The sequence below is a fragment of the Prionailurus bengalensis genome, chromosome C1 (assembly GCF_016509475.1).
Source record: "Prionailurus bengalensis isolate Pbe53 chromosome C1, Fcat_Pben_1.1_paternal_pri, whole genome shotgun sequence".
NCBI classification, from domain to species: domain Eukaryota; kingdom Metazoa; phylum Chordata; class Mammalia; order Carnivora; family Felidae; genus Prionailurus; species Prionailurus bengalensis.
The window spans coordinates 179,992,818-180,015,818 of record NC_057345.1 but is presented as its reverse complement, the minus strand read 5'-3'; positions in this window follow the sequence as shown (position 1 = coordinate 180,015,818).

Below are 23,001 nucleotides of genomic sequence, written 5' to 3'. Positions count from 1 at the left end.
CCACTTGTTTAAAGTACATGAGTGCCTCAAGTAAAAGGGACAAGAAAACTAGGAAATGTCCTTTGATTCTACTTCTTGCTCTGTATTTCCTCAGTTAATAACACTCTAGCTAATTTTTCGTATTTCCCAGGAAAAAATGGGCAACATACTTCCAGACACTAATAGATTTCTTTCAGGATCCCAAATAATTTGTAAATGAATTTCCTCAGTGCTGGATAGCATTTCAGCATGAAAAATATAATACTTCAACTGCACTTTTGTTTACAATCCTTCTTCCCATTTAACAAAAGCCGACTCATTAGTGGTATCTAAAAACAACTCTGCATTTTTGTCGGCGTATGAAACGCCAAAACTACCAATTTAAAAATTAAAAAAATAAACAAATTATGTAACATTACGTAGAATCATGCAGCCTACAAGGAAAGGTTCTTATTAAATTCAACTACTTTTAAATAAATGAATTGGGTGATTTGGGTTATACACAAGAACTTAGTTGTGTTCATTTTACATATGATAGTTACTGAAAATTTCTTTAACTTTCTTACATTGGGATAGAACTAAAAAACTCTCAAAAAAGAAGACACTTTTTAAAGTTTGGGTTTTCAGTTAAAGATGCTTCTGGATTGTAATACAGAAAACAAAAATTGGTAGTCCCACACGTTTTTAACAGCTGTGCAAGTCTGGAAAGCAGATCTCAGAGTGTGTACTTCTAGTGATCCAGACAATACAGAAATCTGGAAAGATAATCACCCTTTGAAAATATTGATTTAGTCGCCCTTAGTCTTTCTCTTAATTTCTTATTCTAGAACCCAGGTTAAGACAACCGGTCACTTCATCCTAGCGGCTCTCTGCAAGGACATTCAGGACCTTCCAATCTTGTCAGTCCCCAAGATGTGATTGAAATAGAGCTATGATAGAGAAATTCGATCTATGACAGAGATATTTCATTTACAAAATAGAAATCCTTGAGAAAAAGGCTAGAGTTAGTATTGCATGTCTTAAAATGGTAAAGAACTTTCTCCAACAACGGAATTTTCACCAACGTAAGAGTCTTCATTAAATATCAAATCAAAGTAAATTACTTTGAAGACAGCAGCTATGTGCTTGGAGGGAAAGGAGTGTGACACGTCTTTTTTTGATAAATCAACAAAATACAGTATTTTTGTTAATGTCTGAATGTTGCCATTATAACCCAATTCTTGTGAGCTGTCACTTTGCAAGTTTTTTTAAGTCTTTGAAAACTTAAGCCAAGACTAACTCCACATTGGGAAAAAAAAAAAAAAAAACAGATGTATATTACATGAAATCATGGCAGGATCCCAGTCTTTATTATCGCATCATTAATGTTGCTGTCATTTTCCTATAATAGGCGCATCGCGATAATTTGTTTTAATATGCAAAAAGTTGGCTAACAATAGTACTTAGAATTTCTCCTCTTTTAGCTTTTTATTTTAATTCTTGTTTAGGGAAATTATGGTTTCTCAAACATAAAATTTAAGCCTGAGTTCACACTTTATAATATTGATATTTGATATCAGTATCAAGTTGATATTTGGCACTAGCTCAGATCAGAAAATATTAGCTTTCTTTCTTTAGACATAACCAGGAATAACTAAAGGAATTGGGAGGACAGGAAAGTCTTAGCGATGCTAGAGAGATAGGATACAAACATTATAGTGTTCGAACTCCATCTTCTATGGCAACCTCTGCTCCTGTGACTGAATGGCTCCCATCATAATATTTGGAACATTGGGTATCAGTTTTCCACAGAGCTCTTCGAAAACAGCATTACAACCACATTATTTGTATCTGGCGGGGAACTCTAATACCTAGATTAGATTTTTTAAAAATTTTTTTAATATTCGTTTATTTTTGAGAGACAGAGTACACACGAAGAAGGGAAGGGGCAGAAGTACTAAGAAGTACACACGAGCAGGGAAGGGGCAGAGAGAGAGGGAGACACAGAATCCGAAGCAGGCTCCAGGCTCTGAGCCGTCAGCACAGAGCCCGACGCGGGGCTCGAACTCACAAACTGTGAGATCATGACCTGAGCCAAAGTCGGATGCTTAACTAACTGAGCCACCCAGGTGCCCCTCCCTAGATTAGATTTTAACGATTGTCACTGTATAAGCCATGATAACAGTGTCCTCCTTATTGTCCAGAAATATATTTTGAAGGATGTTTAGATGAGTGAAAAATAAAGTTCAAAATAAAGTGTTCCAAGAAAAACAATCAATTTGTAATGGCCTCTGTAATGCATGGGATCATCTCTCAGGAATCAAACATTTACATTCTTTTTTTTTTTTCCAACGTTTATTTATTTTTGGGACAGAGAGAGACAGAGCATGAACGGGCGAGGGGCAGAGAGAGAGGGAGACACAGAATCGGAAACAGGCTCCAGGCTCTGAGCCACCAGCCCAGAGCCCGACGTGGGGCTCGAACTCACAGACCGCGAGATCGTGACCTGGCTGAAGTCGGACGCTTAACCGACTGCGCCACCCAGGCGCCCCATCAAACATTTACATTCTTTTCTTTCACCTCCCTCGACTCCTCTTCAGAGCTCTTCACCTTTTGCACACGATGGGCATTTCCTTTCCAATTCATTACACAAAAGTTGCAGGAAGAATGATTGTCCACCATTCTCAAACTTTGGTCTCCTCCTGTTTGTCTTACAAGCATTCCAAAACAAAGGGCTTCTTCTGTTCTTAAGGGTTCAAAGGCTTTCATTCTTTGTATGGACAAGGGCTAATTCTGAGTAACCTACCTTGTGAGTGATGAAGGATTAATAAAATTTGATATTCATAAGCAAACAAACAAAGACATAACCTGTAAGAAGGAACAAAAAGCTAGCGCACTTCTAGAAATATGGCTTACTGATACCTTCAGCCTGCAACTTCCGACAAAAAGGTAAAAATGTATTTTCTCAAATCATTCGTTGTAGATGCCCATGCCAGCGTCCCTTTTGGAAAATTGCCCTGTCTGTACACTTTGGAAGGGCACATTTATGTACCATAGGATTCTACATCCTCAGCCATGATGAGATATACATTCAACCCCAAATTAGACAACCTATTGTCTTAGTAGTGATTCCTTTCAAGATTTAGAATTCAAAGACACAGTCAATAGTTAGCCGGTGTTGTCAGGCTTACGACATAAAATAAAATTGGGATTGAAACTGCCACATTTGGACATATGGAATACAAGTTACTCCAAGAAGCAGATAGACAGAGGGTAAAAGATGGAGACAAGGTCATAAGAGATCTAGATGCATGAAAACCCGTGCAACTCCTCTTGCAAGACAGAGCAAGAAACTTTGATTCATGACCTTACGGCTCAGAGTTCAGTTGGACTTTATTTCTTCCCTATGAATGTTTGTGTTTATCTTATATTCCTTAATAAACCTCTTTCTTAAGCTCACTTGAGAATATAGATCACAACTGTAAAACCCAGGTTCGTACAGGATAGATGACTTATTTCACAAATTAAGAAAGTAATTTGTCTGTCAGTCCCTAACTTTATCACCTTTCAGTTTCATTTCTCACTCTGGAAATTAAGCCTCATCTATTATCTTCATATTCCTATGTACATAACCACCTAACACATGCGAGAACTTTGCGTGGATATTGAAGTCAGCTGAAAGCCTGAGACAATTTCAAAAAATTGTTTCTCTGATGAACCGAATCTAGTTTTAAAGTGCATTTACAAACAATACACAGAATTTGTGATTTATAGAAATAAACGTAGGAGCTGTTTTAGAGTTGCTTTACAGGTGTACCTTCTTATGTATCAATTCTATCATTCGAAGCCATTTTGCTCTGAAAGGTTCAAATAAAGCTTTGTAACCTGAGAAAAGACAGAGCACATAGCTCTTGCGCGGTGCTTGGGAGAGTGTTAAAAATTGAATATCAGTGTCTGGAAGGACTACTGTCACTACAGCATGCCCCGTTTTATTGAATTTTCTGCTTTCCACCAGGAAGGAGGGATCTAGTTTAGTTGTGTTATTTAGTTGTGTTATTGTGGGCTGAAGTTATTTCATTTCTCTGTGTGTCAGTTTTCTCAACAATAAAATGAGAATAATAATAATAATAACAACTCACCAATACCATAGGGTTGTTAGGATTGAGATTAACATATGAAAGGCATCGAATATGCATACTGTATCTGGGATACCGGCTGGGACATAGAAAACATTCAACACATATTAATTACACTTTTCACTAGATTAAACAATATCTTATGCAACGTGTCTGGAAAGAGGTTATTTTGAACATCTTTTTGAGACACAATTCATATAACGTACCATTCAATGTGTACAATTTAATGGATTTAACATAGTCACAGAATTGTGCAACCATCCCCACAATCAATTTTAAGACATTTTCATCACCTCGGGAACGTTGTATGCTTTAGCTATTATCCCCCAATCCTCCATCAACCCCAAACCTAAGCAAGCATAATCAGTATTTTGCCATTGTATAGTTGCCTATTCTGAACACAAGCCATGAGGACTAGGCAAGAAATGCATAAAGAAAATTCAATTGTCACCCCAGTATTATATTTTTCTCAGTGAATCTAGAAATAGTGAACTTCAAAGGATTTCCCGGAATTCGTCAATTAAAGCATATAATAGTCTGTTTTTTGTTTGTTTGGTTTTGGTTTTGGTTTTGTTTTTGCCCTTAGACTCCTCCCTCTTGACATAAAGACAGCAACAAACCTCAGGAACTTGAGCTGCCCCGTGTGCCGCACATGGCCCTTTTGACCCGTATCCCGCATTGAGCTGATAAGGCGACAGTTAGGTCCTTAGTTTGTTTAAGATCAAGCTCACTCATCTGTGTACGGTGCAAAAAGGAAAAAAAAAAAAGTAGAAAGCTCCTTTCTAAGAAACATGTTCAGGAAACCCAGTTACTGCGATCAACTGCAAAAATGGATTTGACGAGTGGTTTACAGGAACACATGTAAAATGCTAAAATCAGTTCAAATGTGACATTTGTATTGTTCCTATTCCAAGCCCGTACAGATGGGCCATTCGCTGTGTAAGTCATTCTCATGACTAAGATAACAAACCATCATGTTTTCCTTAGACAAACTACCTCACGCAATAACAGTCTTGATCAGTTACATTTCCCAAAGTTTCAAGCGCAGCCATGTTACATACAGTGCAAAGAATTGAAAATCTGGAAATAATGTTCTGATACTTCTTAAGACAGCTTCCTTAGTGTCTTACACTTCTCAGATTCACAGGCGGGATTATGACACCCTCCCACTCTATGATTTCGAAACTATATTTAGATAAGTTTTGTGTATGAGTGATATTTAGGCAACAGGATTCTCTGCAGCTATTTATTTCTTTAGATGTTTTGGAACTTGATAATGAAGAACTAAACCTGACATGTAAAGCCAAGCTGCGGGAAAAATATCCTAACCGTTCAGAAAAAGAAGAGCAGTTTAGGCTACAGAAATCCGCGTTGTTTTTGGTTTTTTGTTTTTTCTTTCTAAACAGCAGAATCTAAATATACACGTGACGTGGGTTTTTTGGTCTTGTTTTATTTTCGTGTTGCTTCCTAGATTTCCATAGTTAATCCATATGGAAGTTTTACAACCCATAAAGTCGGCCACTTGATTCAACAAATTTCTGCCCTTGTCACCAAATTCCTACCAATGCCACCACTAGGTGTGTGGTTTTCAGTTCCATCCAACTGTAAAGATAATTTCTATAATAAGGTAGAACAGGGCATTTTCCAAGACCTTATACATTTTGTACATTAATATAGAGTGCGAATCATATGTTATGACAGAGAAGAGATAGGAGGCTCCGTTTTATTTTACAGATCTTTCTTTACTGTATGGTGAATTGCCTATAAAATTGTCAGAAAGAATTACACAGAATTTGTTCAACTACTATGATAAATACGTATTTCGTGTGTCTACCAATTACTTAGATTTTTTCCCGATACTATGTTACATGAAAATCTGTAAAGAAATTAGGGGCGCCTGGGTGGCTCAGTCGTTAAGCGTCCGACGTCGGCTCAGGTCATGATCTCGCAGTCCGTGGGTTCGAGCCCCGCATGGGGCTCTGTGCTGACCGCTCAGAGCCTGGAGCCTGTTTCAGATTCTGTGTCTCCTTCTTTCTCTGACCCTCCCCTGTTCATGCTCTCTCTCTGTCTCAAAAATAAATAAATGTTAAAAAATTTTTTTTTAAATCTGTAAAGAAATTATAAATCATCGTCCCTCACCATAAGACACTCATTGTTTAACTGTCAATACAGGACTCACAACTTTTGCAAAGTATGTCTATCTGTCTGTAGGTATATCTGCATGTACCTCTAGGCAGACAAATATTCATATATCTATGGATAGAGGAAAGAAGAAAGAAAGAAAGAAAGAAAGAAAGAAAGAAAGAAAGAAAGAAAGAAGGAAGAAAGGAAGAGAGAGGAAGGAAGGAGAGAGGAAGGAAGGAAATGTTGCCGTGGATGATTCAGTCATTCTGTTTATTTCAAAAACCAAATACCACAGCTATTGTTTGTGTGATAAGTTGAGCATATTTAAATAACCAATGTGATTAGATCAATTTTTGCTATTTATTTGTGGATCTTTAAATCACCCTGATTATGAAAGTATTATAACTAAAAAATAATATATTCACTTCTAATCATTACATTTGTCTATAATTTTAAAATTGGCCTTTTTCATTTGCACCAAGAACGTAAACATGGAAAAAATCTTTAAGGTTAACTGACGTTTGTGTCTTCTCTGAAAATAAAACTCTCTTTCTTTTCAGTGACAGCATCTTGTGTTTAGCTGCCTGAGTAAATATGATGAGGTCAGTTCTCGCTACAACTGTCACTTCCTGGTCACAGAGAGTAAAACACTACCTATCTTAACCATCTGTGATAGGCAATCCTAAATTGTTAGCATTATCCAATTTTACCAATAAACAATCAGGAGAGAGAAGTTCTGGTCTCACTTTGCTCCTGTGAAAAACAAGAAATTCTGGTTTTACTTTCTTGACAAGGAAACAGATACTGCTGCCTTTGCTATCAATAAAATTTTGACGTGGAACCGCTGCACTCTGACCAGAAAAGGCAAAATACGTTGCAAGTCAACTCTCAAAATTCAATTGCAAAGTGTCCTGTATCCATAAGCTCCTATAGATGCCATCACTTTGGATAGATATTTCTACACAACTCTGTCGAGTCTATATCAGGGTTTATTAACCTCAGCATTATTAACATTTTGGCAAGATAAATGTTTGTTGGGGCCTGTCCTATGTATTTTAAGATATTTAGGGGCGCCTGGGTGGCGCAGTCGGTTAAGCGTCTGACTTCAGCCAGGTCACGATCTCGCGGTCCGTGAGTTCGAGCCCCGCGTCGGGCTCTGGGCTGATGGCTCAGAGCCTGGAGCCTGTTTCCGATTCTGTGTCTCCCTCTCTCTCTGCCCCTCCCCTGTTCATGCTCTGTCTCTCTCTGTCCCCAAAATAAATAAACGTTGAAAAAAAAATTTTTTTTTAAATAATAAAGATATTTAGAAGCAAACCCAGCCTTTCCTCACTAGATGCCAATAGCCTTCCTTTGAGTTGTACAATTTTTGTACATCCTCAGCAATCCTTAGTACTGTTAGTCTAAAATTTTAGCCTGGTAGATATTCATTTCCCCGTTCTTTTTTTTGTTCTTTTTTTTTTAATTTTTTTAACGTTTATTTATTTTTGAGACAGAGAGAGACAGAGCATGAATGGGGGAGGGACAGAGAGAGAGGGAGACACAGAATCGGAAGCAGGCTCCAGGCTCCGAGCCATCAGCCCAGAGCCTGACCTGGGTCTCGAACTCACAGACCGCGAGATCGTGACCTGGCTGAAGTCGGACGCTCAACCGACTGAGCCACCCAGGCGCCCCATCCCTGAATATATTTTTCTATTACTCCATTTAATGTAGTGTCTATATTACTTGGTTTTCAATCTTTCCAGGTTCCTTACATTTTAGATATAATTATGGGACTAACAAGTTAACATTTAGTTTATAAATTAACATTTATTGAATTGGGTTTAAAGTTTTAAAATAGACTATAACAATTTCTATTTTTAAGTTGTTAGTTTAGTCCATTTACATTACTTGTGATTACTGACATGCTTGGATGTTTTACATCCTCTTAATTAAATACAAAATTACATACACTTTGAGTAAGCTGCTCCAACATTGCTTTTCTGATAAATCCTGTCGTGTGTGTGTGTGTGTGTGTGTGTGTGTGTGTGAATCTGTCTTGGACTTTATTTAAGTGGAATAATAGAGATATACAATTTTTTATTGTGATGATGAACATGTAACATGAAATTTACTTTAACCATGCCATCATTTTTCATGAAAAATTTGGTAAAACATAAAGTTTATTTTCAAGTTATTACAAAAATACTTACACCTTATTTGCAGGCTCGTTCATAATTGTCATGATGTATCATTTTTCTTCCATTGACTTAGTTGACCTGTATGATTTTATCTTAAAATAGTCTCTCGTAAACAATTTACAGCTGGATTTTAATTTTATATGGTTAATATTATATATTCTACATTTATTGAAGTTAATGATGTAATTGTACCTATTTTATATTTTCTGTTCATCAGATATTTTCACTGCTTCTTCCTTTTTCCCCTTATACATGTTGGATTAATAATATTTTTAATTGTGCCTCTGTATCCTTCTAATAGCTTGGATGCTACAAATATATTTCTCTTTGGTTTCTCCCAAATTTTTAAAACTTGGATGGGGCGCCTGGGTGGCGCAGTCGGTTAAGCGTCTGACTTCAGCCAGGTCACGATCTCACGGTCCGTGAGTTCGAGCCCCGCGTCAGGCTCTGGGCTGATGGCTCAGAGCCTGGAGCCTGCTTCCGATTCTGTGTCTCCCTCTCTCTCTGCCCCTCCCCTGTTCATGCTCTGTCTCTCTCTGTCCCAAAAATAAATAAATGTTGAAAAAAAAAATTAAAAAAAAAACTTGGAGAAGACATTTTTTTTACACTGCACGCTTAGTTATACATATTTATTTATAAAACTCGTGAAGTTATCCATTTTTCCTAATGTTCTCTCAAAGACGACATGAACCTTAACAAATTTAAACTATGACATAACCCAACACTTTCCCAGTCTTTTTATTATTGCCTAAAGTTTTAGTTTTACTTATTTTTATACACAGATTATGTGCTCCTTTTTTATAATGAATAGCCAACTAAATTCACCATCATGTTATACCTATCAATTGGTTTCTTTGCTTCCTGTTTCTTATATCCCATTCTTTCCCTCTGGGATTTTTTTTTCTCCTTAACAAAAAAAATCCTGTTATATGTCAATTATATTTCAGTTTAAAAAAGGAAGAAAAGAAGAATTTGGCAGGATCCCCATCCTCCATGGAACTTGTAAACAAATAAACAAGTAAACAATTTAAAAAGCCACCTTCCTTCCTGTTTGATTTGTCTAACAGTAGTATTTGCCTTATCTAATATGTATATTTTATATGCATAGATATAATTAGAGGTCTTGGCCTTGATACTCAGACATCACAAACATTCAGATCTACCCAAGTCTTTTGGAATGCTATTTAGCAAGTACTATGTATGGTCAGACACACACACACACACACACACACACTCAGAAACTTAAAAAGCTTCAAACAGATATGCCTCCCCAAGTAAACTCCTAGAGCCCCTCCCTGTCTACTTTATTTGCTGATGTTTCCAACTCAAAAAAAAAAAATCTTTTTTTTAATGTTTATTTTTGAGAGAAAGAACGAGAACAGGGAGGTTCAGAGAAAGAAGGGGATAGAGGATCTGAAATTGGCTCATCACTGATAGCAGAGACCCCTATGCGGGGCTAGAACTCACTAATGGTGAGATCATGACCTGAGCTGAAGTCTGACCCTCAACAGATTAAGCCACCCAGGTGCCTCCCACAAATCCTTTAATAAATCTTTTAGTGGTGATCTGCATGTGGTAAATCCTATTAATCTTTGAAACATCTAAAATATTTTAATTTTTTACTCTATTGAATGCTAATTTTGTTAAGTACAATTTCTGTTTTCATAAGTATTTTGTAGATATATCTGCTGCTATCCAACATATGTTGTTGCTGATGAGAAGTCTGCCAATATTCTACTTCTCATTCCTTAGTAGAAAATGACTGTGGTAGGTTTTAAGATTGTCTTTTTACCCTTGATGTTTGCAGTTTTGCTCAAATGGAACAAAAATGGGTTTATTTATTTTAATTGCTTGGTGGTTGGCATGCACCTTCATCTAAAAACTCAGGTCTTTTTACAATTCTGAAAAAATGTTATCTGCTACCTCTTTAGTTGTAACTTCTCTGCTATGTGTTCTATTTTCTTTCCACACAACTCTCATTCGTTGTATGTTGGGACTCTCAATCGTAGCCTCAATAACTCTTAATTTATATGTGAATATATACACATTCATACACACATGTATCTTTATGCCTTGGAGAGAATGCCACAGTATCACCTTCAAGTGTATTAACTCTCTTGTATCAACTAGTGTATAGGGTTTATAAGCCTATGGAGCTTAACTATCCAAATATATATTTATGTTCATTACATTATTGATATATTTTTGTTTTATTTCTCAATTTTTGGCTCCTAAATTCATGTGTTTTACAACTTATATTACTATTTCTCATATCATTGAGAATCCTAACTATGGTTGCATTCAATTAAAATGTTGCAAATTTTAACATAAAGCCAATGGAATATGGAATGAAGTCATTTTTGTTATTGATTTTTTGCTCATTGTCTTTCTCAACATTATTTTTTTTCCATAAGTTTTGTAAGAATGGCTCATTTTGAACTTGAACCATTGGCTGATCCCCAAGGCTGTGTCTCAGTGGACAGAAAATTCTTTTGAGCTGCCCCTTTGAGACAAGATGACATTCACAACACTAATTGAAGTGTATTAGCTCTAACCCCCTACTCTAATGAAGGCATTGAACATTTTTATGACCATGCTCACCACCAGTATTAAACCACTAGTCGTGGGGCGCCTGGGTGGCGCAGTCGGTTAAGCGTCCGACTTCAGCCAGGTCATGATCTCGCAGTCTGTGAGTTCGAGCCCCGCGTCGGGCTCTGGGCTGATGGCTCAGAGCCTGGAGCTTGTTTCCGATTCTGTGTCTGCCTCTCTCTCTGCCCCTCCCCCGTTCATGCTCTGTCTCTCTCTGTCCCAAAAATAAATAAACGTTGAAAAACCACTAGTCGTTGGTCTACAGGTTTATTCCTGCTCACTTTTTTTTTTAATATCACTGTCCAATTTCTGCTCCATAAATAAGTTCATTTTGATCTTTTTCCAGATATAAGTTTTCTGCTCGCTTTATTTATTTATTTATTTTTCTCATGCTTAGCACTGACCAGAGAATGTGCTGGTTCTATTTTGTTAGCATTCCTCTCTTCTTAGCTTGATTATCTGCCCTTCTCTGTCCCTATACTTCAAAAAGGCTGAATCGTACACAGTCTGTTACCTAAGATCCTTGGATTTTTTCCAAGGCAGGCACAAGGAGCTCAGAGAGCAAAACAGAAAGAATTTTTATCTTCCTTGTTCCCACTCTGCCCCGAACTGCATTGCTGTCAGGGGCTGTATCCCTCCATGACTAAGCCTCCGTCGGCTCCTGTCCAGAAGCCCCTCTTCACAGGCTTCCATTTTCATGATTTCATAATTTCTTCCTCTCCTTCCTTTAGGGTTGGGGTGGTAATAACTTCCCCTGCCTCAGTGTCTACAAGCAATTCCTTAATTTTAGTCTCTGTTTTGAATTTATCTGAACCAGATTCTGCTTCCTGACAGGACTGACACATGGAAGGTATGACAACATTTTCAAATAATATTCCATCTTGACAAGAAGCCCCTTGGTGTCACCCTTAACCACCTCCAAAGTGGCTGAGCACATTACTGTATTTGGTAGCTTATGAAGACACACGTGTTACATAAGCCCGGCAGCATTTGACAAATATCTCAGTATTTGAGAGCATAAATACATACTTCTTTCTGTAACAACAGGGTCAGTTGTTACCAAAAATAAGCTTGGTTTGATCTGGCCCTGTTTGACTAAATGTGGCTTCCTCGCATATACAGTCCATATCCAATTTCAAATACAGCCCCAAAGGAGGCACTTTTGAATCACTGCCACGCCACTCTTCTAATTATTACTGCTATTGTTCTGGGTAAGATATTTGGAAATCCGGGCACACTCTAAATTGGCTTTCCATGGGGTGAAGGATTAGAAAATTAAATGCCCAACAGACTCCCTACAAGAATTTCACCTTCTGAGGTGTTCCAGGAGTTTCCCTAACAAAATTGAAGAGTGTCAACATTTACCTCATGAAACGAATGTTCTATTTCTTAAAGCGCGGCTACATACTCTCCTGTTTGACACATTCATCAAATCCCATAAGGCCGTTGACGGCAAACAAAATTATAATGGCATCTTGTCATTTCACACCCATCACAAAATCAGAAACTGGCAGAAGGACAAAAAGATCTTTCCTGGGGTGCGTGGGTGATAATCAGCATGTCTAAAGATATCCCAGTTCCTGAGAGGTAACTCCTTGATTATACACATTCACATTCGCACAGCACACATACATGGTTACACGTTGTTTTGAATATCTAATTGCTCATCTTTGGTTCATTCTTATGTGAAAATTTCCATATGGAAATAAGCCTAGTTAAGATTTAGCATGGGGAATAAAAACTTACAAGGAAAACAAGAGAATAGTTTTTCACCGAAGGGGAATGGATATCTTATTTGGGCACAAAACTGTTCTTTTTCTGATGCAACATCAGATGACAAATAGGGAAGGGGCTATGAAATGTATTCTGCCGCAGGCTTTTATTCAATTAGATCCAATCAATTTACTTTGAGTCCATATCTATGTCCACATACTGACGTAGGTCATGGAGATTCAAAGACAAGCCAATTCTAGTTCTGCCCTCAAGCAGTTTATGAATTGATGTACTGACTTCAAACTCTCATAGGCATTACAATACTACTTGAGAACAAATGGATATAATTAATTCTGATTAGAAGCTTCAAGTTAAGATCCATATAAAAATTAACAGTGGTGACGGTCTTATGGTGTGAAATTATTTCAGTAGTAGAAAATGTCAGACTGAATATTGGTCCGAGACCAATTCTAGAGGCTAGTATACCTAAGGACATGGGGACATAACAGGACATCATGTGTCCTGGGAATAAAGAGCTAATTTGAACTTCAGTGTAGCATAGTGATTCGGTGCAGGCATATTGGGCTCAGACAGACATGGGTGCCAACATTGGTTCTCCCACTTATTATAAATGTAGTAAATCCCACACCCTGATCACTGTATCTGAAAATGCAGAAAAGAATACTATCTAATGTAGAGGGCTGCAATGAATATGGAATGGAATTCTGCAAGTAGTGTGGTTAGCACAAAACCTAGTATACATATAAAATTCCATAATGTAAAATATTTCTAGGGCTTAGACTGCTTGGGTGGGTTTTGGGTCATAAAGTTGGATAACAAGTTGCAAAGTTAGAGTGGAGTCAGACAGGGAAACCTTAAAAGACCTCAGGATACTCATCTGTGCATGCACCCAGTTTAATTCAGTGCTAGAATATTTTATTGAATATAATCCCATAAATAATCAAAGATTTTATGTCTAGAGAATTCAATATCTTAATAATCTTCCCTACAGACATGAAGCTTCAAGAGAGAATATTTTTGTCTCTGTGCCACTGCATAACTGGCTAGGGAAATTCTGGAATAAATCAATAAATTTTCAAAAAAAAAAGAGTCTTTAAATAAAGAAAGCATCTTGTGTATAGAATAAGTAGAATAACAAACATTCTCTTATGCTCAAAAAGAATTAGCTTGCATATCTTGGGAAGTTCAAAGAATATCCGTAGCCACTCTTCCTGGAATTACAAAATAAGTTGCTTTCAGTTAAAGGAATTTAAGGGGTGAGGGATAGGAGAGGAGGCATTTCATTTGCTAATAGGAGCACATGAGATATGCAAGCCACCTGATATAATAAGCACTCTGGAGGTTGGAAGGCACAGAGCACCTCCCATTATGAGTTATGCCTCAACTTCCCCTTGGGCAAAATGATCTAATTGCCTTGAAAAGCTGACATTTGATGATTCTCTATTCCCCTTCCTTTCAAAGATTCTTTTCTGCCAACAAGATTTTATAGAATTCTGGACCTCCACAGTGGCATATGTTCTCTGTATTGCTGTCGATGTTTGCTTTTCTACCAAGAGAAACAAGTAGAATCATTGGAATATTCCATCCTTCTCCACTTTCTCCAATGAGCACGCCCATATTCTGAGGGGGCACAGGTGGCCGTCTTTGTTGTAAGAACTAAGCATTTTTTGCCATGTTTTCCTGCCTCCCGCAAGGACAAAGATTTCGGTTTCTTCTGAAGCATTAGGTGGGACTCATAAGGTCTGTGGTTCCATGCCAAAGGGTTGATTCTTCATCATCATTTAAAATAGAGCATCAAAAAATGTCAAGTCTTGACCATTCAAGGAAAATATATATTTTCCTATCCAAGCGAAACCTTTGGGAGACCATTACACTTTGAACAACATATCTCTCTTTTTTAATAGATGTCTTTATTATTACTGGAATAATTAGCTTTAGGTTGTTGTTTAGTTTGTTTTTATCAAAGGAAGATAACAAAGAATTAACATGAGTGCAGTAAAGTTTGCCACAACCCCACTTCTTTCTGTTTGAAATGACACTAACTTAGGTAACATACCAGAAGGACTTTACATAATATCTGGGTATAATTGAAAGTGAGCTGAGATAGTATGTATAGAATAAAAGATGCTATATGCAAAGAAATAAAATCTTATTAAAATAAAATTCTCCACTCTGAATGTTATCCTATTCCCTTAGTAAATTCTGCATCTTAATTTTCCAAGCCTAATATGACATATGTACTTATGAACGTGCTGGAAAATATGGTTTGGAGTTAAATTATATATAGTGTAAATATTTTTGCATTAACTTGATCACTCAATTATTTATTAATTCTTTGCTCTGGGGAATGCATGCTCCCTGACCTCTCAAGGGAATGTGCCTCATTTTTCTCATTCTGTGACCCAGCTAGGTTAAAACTAATTCTTGTATACATAAGCTTTGTACAGGAAGTGAGTAATTTTCATTTCATCTCTGTATAAGGAATTAGTCAGATATTGGCAATGAAACACAGTATGTCATCAGTATTTAAACTGTACAAGATTTCTAACTATAAAAAGCAAACTTCTATAATAGAAGATCAGATCACAGCAAGCAAATTCCAGGTTAATACAATTTAATTGCTACACACTCTTTATTGTAAAGTATTAATACCTCAAAAATACTTACTAGGGGCAACCGGTTGACTCAGTTGCTAGAAAATGCGACTCTTGATCTCAGGGTTGTGAGCTCAAGCCCTATGGTGTGTGTAGGGTTTACTTAAAAATATATATTTACTAGAATCTCACTATATGTACAGCTCCAATTAGCTACTAAGGCAATATGGGATGCAGGAATGAAGCAGAGAATGAAATTACTGGTGTGCTTACTCTAAATTTTTGGATAATTTATTTGAGTCTAAAATTCCTAAAGTGTAGAAATAGCATATTATATGGAGTTAAGAGCATGCCAAGTTTTAAAAGCTCCTTATTACCTAGGGTTCTGGACACATTACTCAACTCTATTTCTTGATATATTCATCTGCAAAATGAAGGGAATAATAACACCTATACCTTAGGTTTTTGGAAGAAGTAAATGAGATGATCAGTGTAAAGCATTTAAAAAGTTTCAGATACATAGTAACCACTCAACAAATATTTGTTCTTACCTACTATACGTGTTTGCTTCAGCCCAGGGAATGAAAGGTATATAGCTCTATAAATGTATTTATTGTTCCATAAATAGTGAAGGAGCCATCATAAGAAAAGAGACTAGGGGTGCCTAGGTGGCTCAGTTGGTTAAGCGTCCGACTTTGTCTCAGTCACGATCTCACGGTTCATGGTTCGAGCCCTGCCTCGGGCTCTGTGCTGACAGCTCAGAGCCTGGAGCCTGCTTCCGATTCTGTGTGTGTCTCTCTCTCTCTCTTTCTCTGCCCTCCGCAACATGTACTTTGTCTCTTTCTCCCTCTCTCTCTCCTTCTCTTTCTCTCTCTCTTAAAAATAAATAAAACATAAAAAGAAAACAAAAGTAAAGAGACTAGGAGGAAAAGAAAAATAAAGATCAAGAGGAAAAGGCGAAATATTAAAACATCCAAAAATGTTGGTCCTGCTCTCAAGTAATTTATATTCTCACTAAGGTAACAACCATACCTTAGTAGAATCAATTAAAATATAGTGAGGTAAGACATAATGGTACTCACTCTAAATATTAACAATTTCAGAGAAAGGAAAGAACAAATGAGCTGGAATTGCCAGAAAAGACTTCTTGAAGAAGTTGACCCTAGTCAAGCTGACCCTATAATTTCCATGGGTAAGTGGCAGAATAGTGCTTGCTTTTCTGCATTTTCCACTTCTTCTGAGATACAGAATCAAAATATACTGAATTATATCACTCAACTGTTTTGACTTGGTTAAGCCATCCAAAGATTTCTCTTCTTATTTGTAAATGGAAGTATTACATTGGTGGCATAACTTCCTAGAGAAGGAAGTAGGTTCCTGTTTTCTCAGAAGCCCAACAAATGATAGCGTTGGATCCTTTGTGCCTCAGTGTAACAATAATTCTGCGCCCAAATTTTCAGTTTAAGACAGTAATGACTTCAAGTTGAAGGCAAGTGACACCCAGACAAGTTCCCCATGACCTCCAGAGATGAACCCATAGTTTCATTTTAGTATTTTACTTTTCAACAGACGTGTGTGTGTGATTTTCTGCCACCGTAAACTGAGTTTTTTGTTTCTTTTTTAATTTTATTACTGTGAACTAAGTATTGTCTGCCCAGCTTTTCCTTGTTCTGGGAACTGCCCCTGCCTAAGCATATCCACTTGTGACAGGAGTGATTCTTGGCGGTCTTGTTCCTACAGCATGATCCTGCATCCTGGTTTCAGAGTGATGATTGAGCCAAAGATCCAAGGACGGCATCCATTTCCTTCCTAAGAATTTGAAATAGGGACCCAAAGAGACAATTTCTCTTTTAAGGTCTGTCACCTAACCTGACATACATTAATGCCATAGCTGTACTTGTCATGCTTTTCACCACATGAACTTGACACTCATAAAGCTGGGAAGAGGGAGGTGGACGAAAATACAAGAGCAAATGAGAAACAAAAGAAAGTCCGTCTTGGGTTCATTTCCTTCTTCAGACTCAACCTCACCTTCCATTGCATTTGCTTAGGTGAGATGCCCTTGCCATTATGCTAAAGGACTAAATGAATTGTTTTTCTTGTTTATGCTATGTTGGATTAGCTTCTCTTGCTTGCAGTTAAAAAACAATACAAAACAAAAAATGAATGTCAATGATAAGGAATACAAACTTAAGATTTTTTGCTTGTATATTCCAGCTTGCTTCTGATTTGAACAATATATGAAGGTCAGAATTCCAATAAAACTCCTCTGTTGGCACAGTGCAGTGATCCTACAGCAACAGAGAGAGGCTCTCAGATCATCTGGAAGGTATTATGGAATTAAGAGATACCAGGTGTAGTAGAAACGAAGCTTGGACCTATTTAAAAAAAGAAGATTGAATCTAAGCTTCTATGGATAGTGACCAACTCACCCTGATTTGCCTGGGACTTTATGGGTTTCAGCATTTAATGTCCCACGTCTCAGAACTCCCAGGATCCCGGGCAAACTGGGACAGTGGTCACCATACTACCAAGATTTGACTAAAACCACATTTCCTTAAAAACAATTACCTGAGTGGCTCAGGCAGTTAAGTGTCTGACTCTTGTTTTCAGCTCAGGTCATGATCTCAACAGTTCATGGAATTGAGCCCCAAGTCAGGATCTGTCCTGACAGTGAGGAGCCTGCTTGGGATTCTCTCCCCCTCTCTCTGCCCCTCCTCTGCTTGCATGCACACATGCTGTCTCTCTCCTAAATAAATAAATAAACAAACAAACAAACTTAAAAACATTATCCTTGAAAACAATGGTCATTTCTCCCTCTTCTCTTCAATCTGGTTAGTTGAATTTAGAAGAGATTACTTTCTAGTCACTCTCTTATTTTTTACCAGCAGGAACTGAGGCTAAGAGTGCCTTGCTCAAGATTAGGGAGGAATCATATTCACTTGACTCCCCAGGGTTTTTTTAATGCTATTGTAACATGTTACTTGATAAAAATAAAAAAAAAAAAAACACTCTCAAATAACTTGAAACCCTTTCTTCAGAACATTTTAAATCTGTTGAGGATGGGAGCTTGAATGTGCAGATTCTTTCAGCCAGCGCAAATGTCAAGAGCACGGGCTCCTACAGCGTAAGACCTGTGACCTCGTCTGGGCTCCACTATCTCCGCGTAACCTGGAAAAGTCCCTTACACTCTCTTACGGTGACTTCCTTCACTAGTGAAATGAGATAAGCATAATCATACTTCATAGGGTTGTTGAGAGGTTTAAAAGTGACTGGGCATGGGAAAAAAATGTTTACCGCAGTACCTGGCCCCTGTGAGGCACCCAGTTAATGTTCGCTATTATGCATTATTTCATTCGGTCTGATATTTACCATCACCCTGTGACGTAAGAAGAGCATGAAGCTACAACACTGGTCCGCGGTTGAGAAAATCAAGAATTAGGATGAATCGAGGGAACATACCTGGAAAGTGACGACAGCTCCTGTCCTTGAAATCCAATTCTTCTGACTTCAGGTTCAGGACCTGTTTCTCCACACTTTATGCCCATTTGCATAAAGGCTTAGGAGCCCTACGTGTTTTGTTTGTTTTTATTTTTTAGGAAAATAAGACTTTAGTAATGGCCTTATTCAAATAATGCCAAAGAAATGAAACCAAATGTAAAAAGAAATTCACCCAGTTTTTTTTTTCATTAGATGCCACAATCTCTGAAAAGATTCATAAGATTGAATTTTTCACTTTTTAATCTCTGTTGGGAATTATGAGGAAATAGCTATTGTCACTTCAATTGCCAGGAATTATTCAAAATGAGTCACCATATGGACATAAAACATTATCTGGGAACCAAAGAATATGCTACTCAGAACAAACAAAATAAGTCATGATACTACTTATTAAAAACATATTCATTGAATTTATTTAATATAAAACCATGACTTTCAAGTGAACAAAATTTATACAACTAGTGTTTTGAGGAGATAACTGGTATAGATAGGTGTTGAGTGTTCATTATCAGAATTCCACCCCCCCAGAAAAGCTCACATTTCAGAAATCATTTAGAAAAATATAGAGGAAAGATCAAAACAAATTACATGGTGGGAATTCACATGTGTTTTTGGCTTTGTGATTTGACTGAGTGTATGGGAGAAATCTGATTTATGAATTTACAAGACCCAATCAATAGAGTTTATGCTGCCAGTAAATTTGTTTGTAACAGTTTTAATTGAGTGCTTTTTATCCTTCCGTATAGCCCATACCATCTTTGGGACGACCGATATAAATCTTTCCAGCAAAACAGCAAGATAGAAGTATGCCAATATACAGGACATAGGAAAGCAAATCTTTTTTTCCCCTCACCCTATACAGAAAATACTTTGCAATCATGTTATGCATACAAAATAGATTATTTAGTTATGAAATCAGAGTAGTCATAATTCCTTATGAATAGTATGCTAGGAAAAAAACCTCCCTTTTATTTTGGAATAAAATTTTTTGATATGCATAGCTTTCATGTATTATCTTTTCTATTTCCCTAATCATCATCTACTTTGCCACCAATTTACTGTTTACATTTGCCCCAAAAAAGCATGGAAGTCCTTAGTCATTGTGCAAGGACACGGCATTGTATCTTTAGTTCATTTTATTATTTTACAAATTTTATGTTGGGTTAAATCATTTCATTTTTATTTGAAAAATGTTATTTCTTATATATATTAACTTTTTAAGTTCACAAATTTTTTTGGTTGCTTGTTTTTAATAATCTCCTATGTAGATAGTGCTGTGTTAGGCATTGATAAGAGTGACTCATGGCTGGGCAGATTAGAAGGTCGCATCTGCACATTGAATACTATCCGTAGATCTCTTTAATTTACTATCAGTAAGGGATCAAAGTGGCTTTATTTGCTGTAGATTTCTAATTATTTATCCATACATGATGTTAGCATGACATTTTATTTTATTTTAACTTTACTAATATGGTAAGCAAAAAGTAGTACCAAATTGATGCTTTTAAAAAAATTTTTTTTAATTGTTTTAAGGTTTATTTATTTTTGAGAGAGAGAGAGACAGAAAGAATGCCAGCAGGGGAGGAGCAGAGACAGGAGACACAGAATCCAAAGCAGGCTCCAGGCTCTGAGCTGTCAGCACAGAGCACGACTCGGGGCTCGAACCCACAGACCACGAGATCATGACCTGAGCTGAAGTCGGACGCTTAACCGATGGAGCCACCCAGGCGCCCCTAAAATAATTGTTTTTTTAACGTTTATTTATTTTTGAGAGAGAGACAGAATGCGAGTTGGGGAGGGGCAGAAAAGGTGGGAGACACAGAATCCGAAGCAGGTTCCAGGCTCTCAGCTGTCAGGACAAAGCCTGTTGCTTCCGAGGCTTGAACTTACAGACTGTAAGGTCATGATCTGAGCCACCCAAGGCACCACTGATGTTTTTTGTTTGTCTGTTTAAGTTTATTTATTTATTTTGAGAAAGACAGAGAGAGCAAGCAGGGGAGGGGCAGACAGGGAGGGTTAGAGAGAATACTAAGCAGGCTCTGCACTGACAGCTGCACAGAGCCAGATGTGGGGTTTGAACTCATGAACCATCAGATCATGACCTGAGCCGAAACCAAGAGTCAGAAGCTTAACCGACTGAGCCACACGGCGCCCTGCCCCTGATGTTTTGTTTTTGTTTTTTGAGGTTTTTTGAGCTTTATTGAGGTATAATCAAAAAGATCGCATGTATTTAAAGTATACAGCTGATGAGTTGATATTTGTATACATTATGAAATGATTATGACAAACTAACACACTAGAACCTCACATAGTTAACAATTTTTTGTGTTTGGCAAGGACACTTTAAATTTACTCTCTTAGCAAACTTCAAGTGTACAATACAGTAATATTAACTATAATCACTATACTATGCCTTAGATGCACAGAAATGACTAACCTAAAGCTGAAAGTCTATACCCTTGACCTACATCTCCCCATTTTCTCCACCACCCAGCCCCTGGCAACCACTATTCCACTCTACAATTAGATTGTTTTTTGTTTAATTTTATTATGTTAATTTTATATGTTTATTATTCACTTAATAATGCTCAATAAAGTTCAATTAGATCACACTTATTTGTATCAGACAGGACCTTGTAGTACCTAAACAAAAGTAAAACAACAACAAAAAACCCTCTTTACCTTCCTATCGAGGCTCCAGCTAATTCCGCCTTTTAGTGCTACCTTCCACACTGAAACTTCTCAAAATAAGTTCATTGATATTATCCAGCTCATCTTCCTCAATGCTTGTTCATTCTTAAATATGAAAACTAAGATTTGCCCCCTCGTTACATGAAAATACACTTGTGAAAATCACAAATGATTCCCCTGGTACTGAGTATAATATCCATTTCATCATGTTCAGCTTCCTCTGAGCAATATTTGCAAGTTTCCAACATGTAGGTTTTTGAATTTTTTTTTCCATATTTTATGATATCACACTCTTTTGATTGGCCATCCATCTAACTGGCCACTCCTTCTAGAACTCTTTTGCTTTACTTTTAAGTGTTGGAACATTCCAGGGCTTGACTCAAACCCATGTTCTCTCTTTTTCTCTCTCTCTCTCTCTTTCTCTCTCCCTTCTCTCTTTATCTCTACTCTCTCTCTACTTCAGTTTCATGATTTTTAAATAGTCTTTCTGTGTAATAAGTACCAACTTTATATCTCAACCTTAATTTGCTCACTCACCTACAGACTTACATAAAACTATCTGTGGGATATCATTCCTTGAGTATCAAATAGGTATCTCAAACTTAAGATGTCTAAAGTAGAAGTCTGAAAATTTCTTCACATTTCTTTTGTCCCTAAAGTCTTCTCGGTTTCAATTAAAATTCCTAGGAGATATCTAGTGACTCAGACCAAATCCTAGGAACACCTTTAATTCATGCCCGTATACATTCCCACATCCAAGCCATCAGCTAGTTACCTCCAGCCTCCAAATTATGTCCTAAATAGATTGTACTGCAACCATCTCTCATAAGGACTAACTGGTAACTTTGTTTTCATTCTTTCTATGTACCTTTCACTTTCTGTGTAGTAACTAAAGTGATCCTTTAAAATGTAAGTGAAATAAAATTGTTCCTTACTTGAAATACTACTTAGCTTGACTTTCTTTATCAAAATGTTAATGATGACTTAATTCTCTGAACTTATCTGGCATCATTATGCCCAGACTCACTACACTATAATTATGCTGTTTTTTTCTTCCACAAAGTAGCTTCATTAAAGTTTCCCCAAGCAAACAACTCTAGTCTTTGTACTTTAATCATTTCAAAAATGACCCTTTGAACATCAGCTTCTGGTAATGGCATGGTTTGTACTAGACTAATTATTCTACAATTAACAATTTTAAATTCTGGAACAATATTTTTAAAAACATATTTGAAGCAGTTAGAGAGTAGCCAAAAGCAGACAGAAACTGGAGGGAGTCAATACTTACGGGAAATGCATTGGATGGGATTTGTGTTATGCAGCTTTTCACCAGATGGCACTCTCCCATAGATACTATGCTAGGTTGTTGAAGTTCAAGCAGAAAGCCATGGCCTTACTAGCCTGAGAAGTCAGTGGATAAATTTTGTGGTTACCAGAGTGCGCAAAAAGAAGAACAAGAAGAAGAAGGAGGAGAAGAAGAAGAAGAAGAAGAAGAAG